The sequence below is a fragment of the Molothrus ater genome, chromosome 17 (genome assembly GCF_012460135.2).
Source record: "Molothrus ater isolate BHLD 08-10-18 breed brown headed cowbird chromosome 17, BPBGC_Mater_1.1, whole genome shotgun sequence".
NCBI classification, from domain to species: domain Eukaryota; kingdom Metazoa; phylum Chordata; class Aves; order Passeriformes; family Icteridae; genus Molothrus; species Molothrus ater.
This window is the reverse complement of record NC_050494.2, coordinates 14697327-14706164: the sequence shown is the minus strand read 5'-3', so window position 1 is coordinate 14706164 and position 8838 is coordinate 14697327.

Genomic DNA, 8838 nt, shown 5'->3' with positions numbered 1-8838 from the left:
GTCCGTCTGTCCCAGGAGGCTGTGTCTGTCTGTCCAGGGAGCAGGAGGCTGTGTCCGTCTGTCCAGGGAGCAGGAGGCTGTGTCCGTCTGTCCCAGGAGGCTGTGTCCCTCTGTCCAGGGAGCAGGAGGCTGTGTCTGTCTGTCCCAGGAGGCTGTGTCCCTCTGTCCAGGGAGCAGGAGGCTGTGTCTGTCTGTCCCAGGAGGCTGTGTCCCTCTGTCCAGGGAGCAGGAGGCTGTGTCAGCCCTGGAAAGCTGCAGCCAGAGCAGAGGACCCTTCCAGCCAGTGCCCTGCAGGATGCACCTGTGCGCAGCCACAGTCACAGCCAGGGACCCCAGTGCCTCTGTGGCCCTGGAATGGATCCTTGTGCAAAGTTAATTGCAAGTTGCAGCCTTTGGACTCTGACCGTTGTTTTCCCTTGAAACATCTCCAGGATGAGCTGTCCAGGGCTCAGCTGCTGGGAATGGCAGCAGAGCACACACAGCCCCCCTCAGACCCTCAGGCACAGCCCCAAAGCTGCAGTCCCACAGCTACAAAACTGATGTAAACGAGGGTGGGTTGGACTGCAACTTCTTCTACCAATTCATCACCCCAATGCACTGGTCTATGCATTGGCTGGGTTAAAAAGCAACAATTCTCAAGAGAGAGAGAGGTGGGAGATGACACCAGGTGATGGAAAGCAAGTCCTTGCTGTTTTACTCAATGTTCAATTGATATTGAACCCGATGCCTTTTTTGGGGCTGTGATATCCCACAGTGGTATCTTTCCTTCTCAAACCCCAGGATTTATGGCCTAATGTCTTTCAAATCTGGTTCAGAAGAGGTCAACAGAAGGAAAATGCCTTTGAGGGGATAAAGGAGTCAGTGCAGAAGAGCTGCCTCCTATTGCTGCGCTGGGGGCACCTGCCTGACCTGCCCAGGGTGTTCTGTATTCAGTTACTTGTACCTCTGCCAAAGCTAAAAATGCTCAGGTTGGAATTTTCCACCATTTGTTGGTCTCTAGAAGGAATGAAAGGCCATTTCAGGAAAGTTAGCTATTCTCAATGACTCAACCAGGAGAAAATTACAAAATATTAAGAGGGATAAGATGTTATTGGAGATGGTAAAGAATAAGAGTTTCATCTGACATTTGCAGGTTGCACTTCTGTGTAGATTAACAAGGGACAGGAATTAGGATTTTATGAGAAAACCTTAATGTTAGCATTTCATACCAACCAGCAGCTTTGCCTTGCAATCCAAGTATCCTTCTTACAAACTAACAGAATTAAATTATTTCAACCACAGCACCATAATGAAACCAACAGAGCAGAGCCAGGATTCTGGGAGATCTCTCACTGTATTGCACCAATAAATAATTCCTGCAGTTTAGGGCCCTTCCTGATCCATGGTATAAACCCCAATTTTTAATTAAATAGATAAACAAGAACTTCTAAAAGCATCTACACAATTTGCTGGGCAATAAACACAAACATAACAGATGGTTTTGCAGTGAAATCATACACTGGAGGTACCAAAGGCACACGGTAAATTTTCCACGAGATGACCTTTCTCTCAGTCTGAGGGACTTCAGCTGGATTTGGGACCATCCCTGGGCTGGATCTGGGACCATCCCTGGGCTGGATCTGGGACCATCCCTGGGCTGGATCTGGGACCATCCCTGTGCCAGGTTTGGGACCATCCCTGTGCCAGGTTTGGGACCATCCCTGGGCCAGGTTTGGGACCATCCCTGGGCCAGGTTTGGGACCATCCCTGGGCCGGGTTTGGGACCATCCCTGTGCCAGGTTTGGGACCATCCCTGGGCCGGGTTTGGGACCATCCCTGCCAGGAGAGCTGCGCTGTGCCTGGCTGCATTCCGTACCCTCCCACTCCACAGCACAGCTGCTCCAGCAGTTGGATGTTTTCCACTCCTCCAGGGGATCTCTTTTTTCAGTCCAGCCTCCCTGAGGATGTTCACGGGGCCAGAGCAGGATCTGGGCCCCACACAGCAAAGCTGTGGATGGAACAGAGCCCCAGAGTCATGGTCAGTGGTCTCCTGAGCCCACACAGCACACACTGCTCTAGGGGTGCCCCCATTTCTGACCTTTGGGGTTCCACAGGTGGCAAAGGAGGGAGCGAAGCCTGCTTGCTCTGTGCTGCAGGAGAAGGACAGAGCAGGGCTGTGGGGTAAAACCGGCTCTATATTTAAGGGCTGCACTGGGTTGTTATGGCAACAGGAATTCCAGCCACCACCGCGGGCTGCTCCGACGCCTCCCTGCCATCCTCTGCAGAGCCCAACTTTGCATCATGCCGCAGCTCCTGCCTAACGCTTGGGCTGAAGGGGAGGGGGAAAATGTGCAACTCATCTTCTCCCAGAGAGCATTTCCTTAGGAGTGGAAAGCAAATGAGAACGGCTTTAATGACTGCCTGTGGATACAGCACCAAACCCAGCTCCAGCAGCAGGAAGGTCCAGACCAAAACCCAAACCAAACCCAGCTCCAGCAGCAGGAAGGTTCAGACCCTCCCAGCTCTGGGGCCCACGGGGACTGGGAGCCCCAGCAAGGCAAACCCAGCTGGTGTGTGTCCCCAGGGGACAAACACAGGGCTGCTGCTGTGTCCTGTGGGTGGGGATGGCCCTGCTGCCACAGCTCAGCAGGACAGAGCCAGCTCACAAACACCGGCAGCCACCCTGGGGCCGCTTCCCCTCGCTCGGTTCCTTCTGTCTGACTGGTGAAAGTCTGCATTTCATCCACACATCCATCTATGCACTTATATGGTCCTCATCTCCACCATGTCCAAATCTCAAGGGCTACCAGGACATTGTTTGCTTTTTTCTTGCAGCTATCATGCTGGAATTCATAAACAGAAAAGCTGTATGTGAGACACATGCCCTGCTACCACAGCCTCGGCTGAGCCCTGCTGAGTCCAAGTTTGGGCACTGCTCATCCAGGGAGTCAGGCCCCCACTGGCCAGAGCCCAGAGGGCAGCAATAGGAGTGACCAGAGATGTGGAAAACAGCCTCTGAGGAGAGGTGGAGGAAAATGGTCAGCTCATGGAAACAGAAGGCAGAGCAGAGGTGGGGTGACAGTTTTCCGTTCATAAAAGGCTTCTGTAGAAGAGAGCAATGGTTTGTGTTCCTTGTCTGCTGGGAGTTGGACAAAATAAGGTAGGATGGGAGAGTTGGGATGACTGTCGGGAAAAAAAGGGTAAAGTCCTGGGGTAGTGTGCCCAAGGAGAATTGGGAGTGGAGACATCATTAGGGCTTTCAAGAAAAAGATCCTTGAGCACCTGTCAGGATGGTCTCGACATATTGATCGGGGCTTGGTGCAGGAGGATGGATTAGGGTGCATCTCCATCTCCCTTCCTGCCACGCTGTGCTTGCTCTGTGAGAACCTCATGTGTGCAGAGCAATTACACAGCCCTGGAGCAGTGGAGTCATCTTGGTTGCAGTACCCAGAATTGGGGCTGGTATTTCAGAAGGTACCAAAGGTTCTCAGTGTCCCCTGGGCCCACCTCATGTCTCACACTCAGCAGTTCCCAGCCTGGCCACACCAGCTGGGGAGCTCAGTGTCCCAACAGCAGCACTCAAGGGGTCTCTGTTCCACTTCTCAGTGATTCTCCTTTACCTTTAATAGCAAATCCTGTTATTAATCTATTGACCTCCCTCTTCGAAATGGCAGCAATGCAACAATACCTTCCTGCAGTCCATCAGTTCCTGGTTTCCAAAGCTGCTTCTGCTAAACAGTCTTGTTCTGGAATTAACAGAACATTAAATGTCAGTCAGCCCCAAAGGGGTGGCTGCTGAGCAGCAGGGCAGCTTGAATCCCAAGCTGCCCCTGATTTGAATGACAAATATTAAAAAAAAAAAAATCAAAATTGATGACTGAAAAGAAGAGAAAAAGAAGAGTTGCTGGTAACCAAAAGAGACAGAAGAGGAGCACCAGCCCAGAACCGCTGCATCATCCAGCTACACCCAACATCAGCCTTGCAGCCTGTCCTCTGCTTCGGTCACTGCTTCTCACTCACCTTGAACTGCTGCCATGGCTGAAGGAATTTCAGAGAAATAGGAGAAGCCAGAAAAGCACAAGGCCTACATTACCCTAAAAATAAACACCCAAAAGGACCCGGAGCTGTTCAGAGGTGAGGAGCTGGAGTGAGCAGAGCCCCCACAAAGCAGCACCTGGGTCGGTGACAGCACCACCCTGGTGACAAATGCCCGGGTGACAGGAGCCCCATCCTGGCTCCCACATGGCTCCAAGGCCCTCAGGTGCTGAGAAAGAGCAGCAAGACCACCACCACTGCAATGTAAGACTGGCAGGAAAAGCAGCCCAGCAGTGGTGCAGCAAAGGATCAGATGGACCAGCTTGGGTATTTTTGTTCTTGGTAATAAATAAATAAATAAAATTGTGATGATTAAGTGGAAGCAAAATAGCCCTGTTATTGATACAAGTGCCTTTGCAGTACATTAAACCCAAGTAATTTAAAGACCAGAGCACTTCATATAAATAATTAATTATTTTTTGGTTAGCACGATGCCACTGTAGCTTCCCAAATTTTCAAAGAGGGGGTTGCTTTTTAATTAGAATATGGTCATTACAAATGCACGTGGGTCTTTAATCATTCATGTTGGAAACAAGCTGACTCGGTCATGCATCAGAGAGAATAAAGCAGCTCTTATCTCTCTCTAGATCACACCCAGCAAACCTCAGGGCTGCAAATAAGCGAGGAAGTCTGCCCTGTGACAGAGCGTGTTCTCACCCCTGTGCAGCCCTGGGAGGATGCATTTGCTGAGGCCAGACTAAGAGAATGAAGTGCTGGAGAGCCAATGCCGTGCAGAATCAGCCTGGCCCAGCAGCAGCCTCAGGCAGGTTCTCCCCAGCAAGCAGGGATGTTATGAAGGTGGACAGCCAGAGTGCAGGTGATTTCTTTTAAGGCTTTAATTGCTTCCTTGCTAATAACCCTGCAGGGAACTGTCCTCTCCCTCCTTTTCCAGATCTCTGGCTCGGTGGAGAGTCAGTCCCAGCTGGGTTGTGGGGCCTGGCCCAGGCACGGACAGTGCACAGGAACCCCAGCCCTGAGCAGCAGATACTGAGGGTATCTCCCAGCTGCTTTGCTGCTCTGGTTTTTCAGATGGAACTTTCCAGAGATGCTTCCTTCTGCCCGCAGGCAAACAGAAGCCAAAATTCGGGTGCTGCCATGAAGCCTTGCTGCAGTCACCTTGCAGGGGTTTGCCAAATCACAAACCCACAGCTCAGATGGAGCCCGGGCAGGTGTGGGGCAGCAGCAGCGGCTCAGCCCATGCCAGCAGTGCCATCTATTGCCAGCAGTGCCATCTATTGCCATCTATTGCCAGCAGTGCCATCTATTGCCATCTATTGCCATCTATTGCCATCTATTGCCATCTATTGCCAGCAGTGCCATCTATTGCCAGCAGTGCCATCTATTGCCATCTATTGCCAGCAGTGCCATCTATTGCCAGCAGTGCCATCTATTGTCATCTATTGCCAGCAGTGCCATCTATTGCCATCTATTGCCATCTATTGCCATCTATTGCCAGCAGTGCCATCTATTGCCAGCAGTGCCATCTATTGCCATCTATTGCCAGCAGTGCCATCTATTGCCAGCAGTGCCATCTATTGCCATCTATTGCCAGCAGTGCCATCTATTGCCAGCAGTGCCATCTATTGCCATCTATTGCCAGCAGTGCCATCTATTGCCATCTATTGCCATCTATTGCCATCTATTGCCATCTATTGCCAGCAGTGCCATCTATTGCCAGCAGTGCCATCTATTGCCGTGCCCAGCTCTGCTGCACCGAGCCAGCCCGGGGCACCAGGCAGGGAGGGAAAAGGCCAATTCCCACCTGGAACAGGGGACACTTCCCCACTAACCCACACACTGCTCCACTTCACTAAAAAAGCAGAGAGCTTTTTAAATGTCTGTGTGTTAGACCATGCTAATCTCAAACCCTGTGATATCTCAGAGCTGAGTTCCCCATCTCCGCAGGGATCATCTCCAAGTCCTTCTCCAGGTCCAACTCCCTCAAGTCCCAGCAGGAGGAACCATTGTCCTTGGGCCGGTGGAAAGCAGCCAGGAAAACAGAGCTCAGTGAGTCCTCCCAGGCCGCTGAGCTGGGGCCGTCAGCATCCTGGACGTGTCAGGGGCTGCTGCAGCCACGCTGGGGGCTCTGCAGGGCCAGACACACCCCAGGCAAGCACCCATTCTCAAGGTATCTTAAAGGAAAAGAGAACAAAACCCCCCAAACCCAGCATCGAAACAGCAGCTGAGCTCCAGAAGCCTTGCCCAGCTCGCCCTGCCAAGGGCTGCTGGGCACTGTGGGTCTCCATCCTCCCCCAGAGCCCCCCAGGCCCTGGCAGGGGCAGCTGGGGCTGTGCAGCCTCCTCACCCTGCCCCAGTGGGCCCTGGGGACGCCAGTGAACAAAGAAAAACATTCCACTTCTTCACTTTAGCCAAACATTTCAGCAGCTTGTCTCTTCCCTCACACATCTTGCAATACTTTGTCATCATAAATTGCCTCTGGTTTATGTTAACTAAAACCCTCTCTTGTTCAGTATCTGGTCTGAAAAATGTTGGCAATAAGCATGAGTTCAGAGCAGATTTATATCCACAGACCCTGTGGAGCACTGGGATGAGTTTCCCAGAACACGAACCCAAGTTTACCAAATAAGAACATGAAAAACCCAAAGAACTCATTCACATCATCCAGCTCACACATGGCAGATCCACGAGGGCAGCAGGAATCCAACAGCATAAACCACAGGCAGACATTGAACTGCTCATGGACATGGACACTGGGACTGCAGTGTCTCAGGAGGAGAGAGAGCTTGAAGGGCCTGCAGGATCCAGTTTAAAAATTCACCACATCCTAAACTGCACCTGGTGGGACACAGGAGATGCTTCCAGGGGAGCAGCTGCTGCCAGTGGCTTGCACAGGGTTTGGGAGCAGGGATGAGTGAGTTAAGCCTTCAAGACATCTTGATTTTCCAAGAGACACATAGCTCCCAACAAACTTCCCACTGTGGAAAAAGCCTCTAAAGATGGAGTGGTGGGATGTGCAGAAACACCCGTCTCCTTTTCCAAATGCCTTCTCAGATTGCCCCAGCTTACATCCCAACCTCCTTCTGTGCAGCCCAACACCTGGCTTTTGAGCCAAACAGGCAGGGAAGGAAAATAGGGGGAGCTCAAATATGTTCAAGCTTAAAAAAAATCTACCTCTTTAATCTTTAAAACAAAGCTTTGACATTGTTTAAAAGAAGAAAAATGTTGACAAATAATAATTGAGAAAAGGACTAAAGAGAAGGGTAAAATAACACAAACATAAAACATGATTTTTGAATCTCAGGACAGATTTGAGCTCATTGTAGCTCAGAACTTTGCCTGGTTTTGGTCAGGGGGCAAGAAAATCCCCAGCAGACCCAGACCTGCTCTGTGAAGGGGCAGTGAGGAGGGGGATCTTTACTGGGCAAGCGAATTAAACAGCTGGAAACCAGCTACAATGGTTTCTTCTTGGCAGAAGGTGACGGCTGTAGGAGCAGGGATGACTCACCCAGGAGACCGAGACGGTGTCACAAGGCTGCCGGGGGCACCTTCAAGGCCAAGAAGTCAAAGCCCCCAGCTGCCTCCCTGGGCACGTGGGGGCTGCGCTTTCCCTCTGCACTCGACATCTCTGAAAAGCTGGGAATTCTTCCCCTCCGGCAAGAACTGGAGAAATTCCGCGTTCTCCAGGAGAGGGCCGGTGCTGCCGTGTGCCGGTGGGGACACGGGGACGGGGGACACGGGGCACGGGGGCACGGGGCACAGGGACGGGGGACGGGAGACACGGGGCACGGGGACGGGGGGCACGGGGCACAGGGACGGGGAACACAGGGACGGGACACGGGGCACGGGGCACAGGGACGGGGGACACGGGGCACGGGGGACAGGGACGGGGGACACGGGGCACGGGGCACGGGGCACAGGGACGGGACACGGGGGACACGGGGACGGACACGCGCGGCAGCCCCGCAGCCGGGCCGGGGCCGGGGCCGCTCCTCCCGGCGCCGCCAGAGATCGCTGTGGGAGCGCGCGGCGCCGGCCCGGCCCAGCCCGGTCCTAAAGCCCGGCCCAGCCCCAAAACCCGGCCCAGCCCCAAGCCCGGCCCAGCCCCAAAGCCCGGCCCAGCCCCAAAGCCCGGCCCCGCTGCCCAGTGCCCGGTTCCGGTGGCACCGAACCTCCAGCCCACCTGCGGCTTGTTGAGCTAAGGTGGCTGCGGCTCCGGGGGCCCGGGGCTCCCCTCCTCCAGCCGCCCCGGCCCGTTTGGGGCTGAGCTCTTTCCCTCGCCCCAGGGTCCCGCTCGCTCGCCAGCCGCGGCCGGGCAGCCCCAGCGCGGCCCCTCCTGCGGAGCGGGGCTCGCATCAGGCTCCGAACGCCTCCGGCAGCGACGCGGATCGAGCTTGGCAGGGGCTCGCTCAGCGGAGGTGACCCGGGCTCGGGGAGATGCCCCAGGCACAGCACGGGCTCCCTCCAGGCCCGGTGCCGGGCGGTCACTGCCCATTGTGCTGCCGTAACGCCCGACCGTGGCTCATTTACCGCCCGACCGTGGCTCATTTACCGCCCGACCGTGGCTCATTTACCGCCCGACAGGCTCTAAGCGCCCACGGGAGCGAGCTCTGTTAGGCACGGCATCCTTGTCACCCCTCTGCGCCCCAGGACGGGCTGCTGGCCCGGCCGTGTCCAGGCTCCTCAGCTCAGTCACCTGGGAAAGGTTTCCAGGCGCAGCAGGCTCTGAACTGTGAAGGGATGCGCTTTGTCAGGCGCAGGGCTGCGCTCAGGCTCAGCGATCAGCCCTGAGCCCTGTGCTGGAGG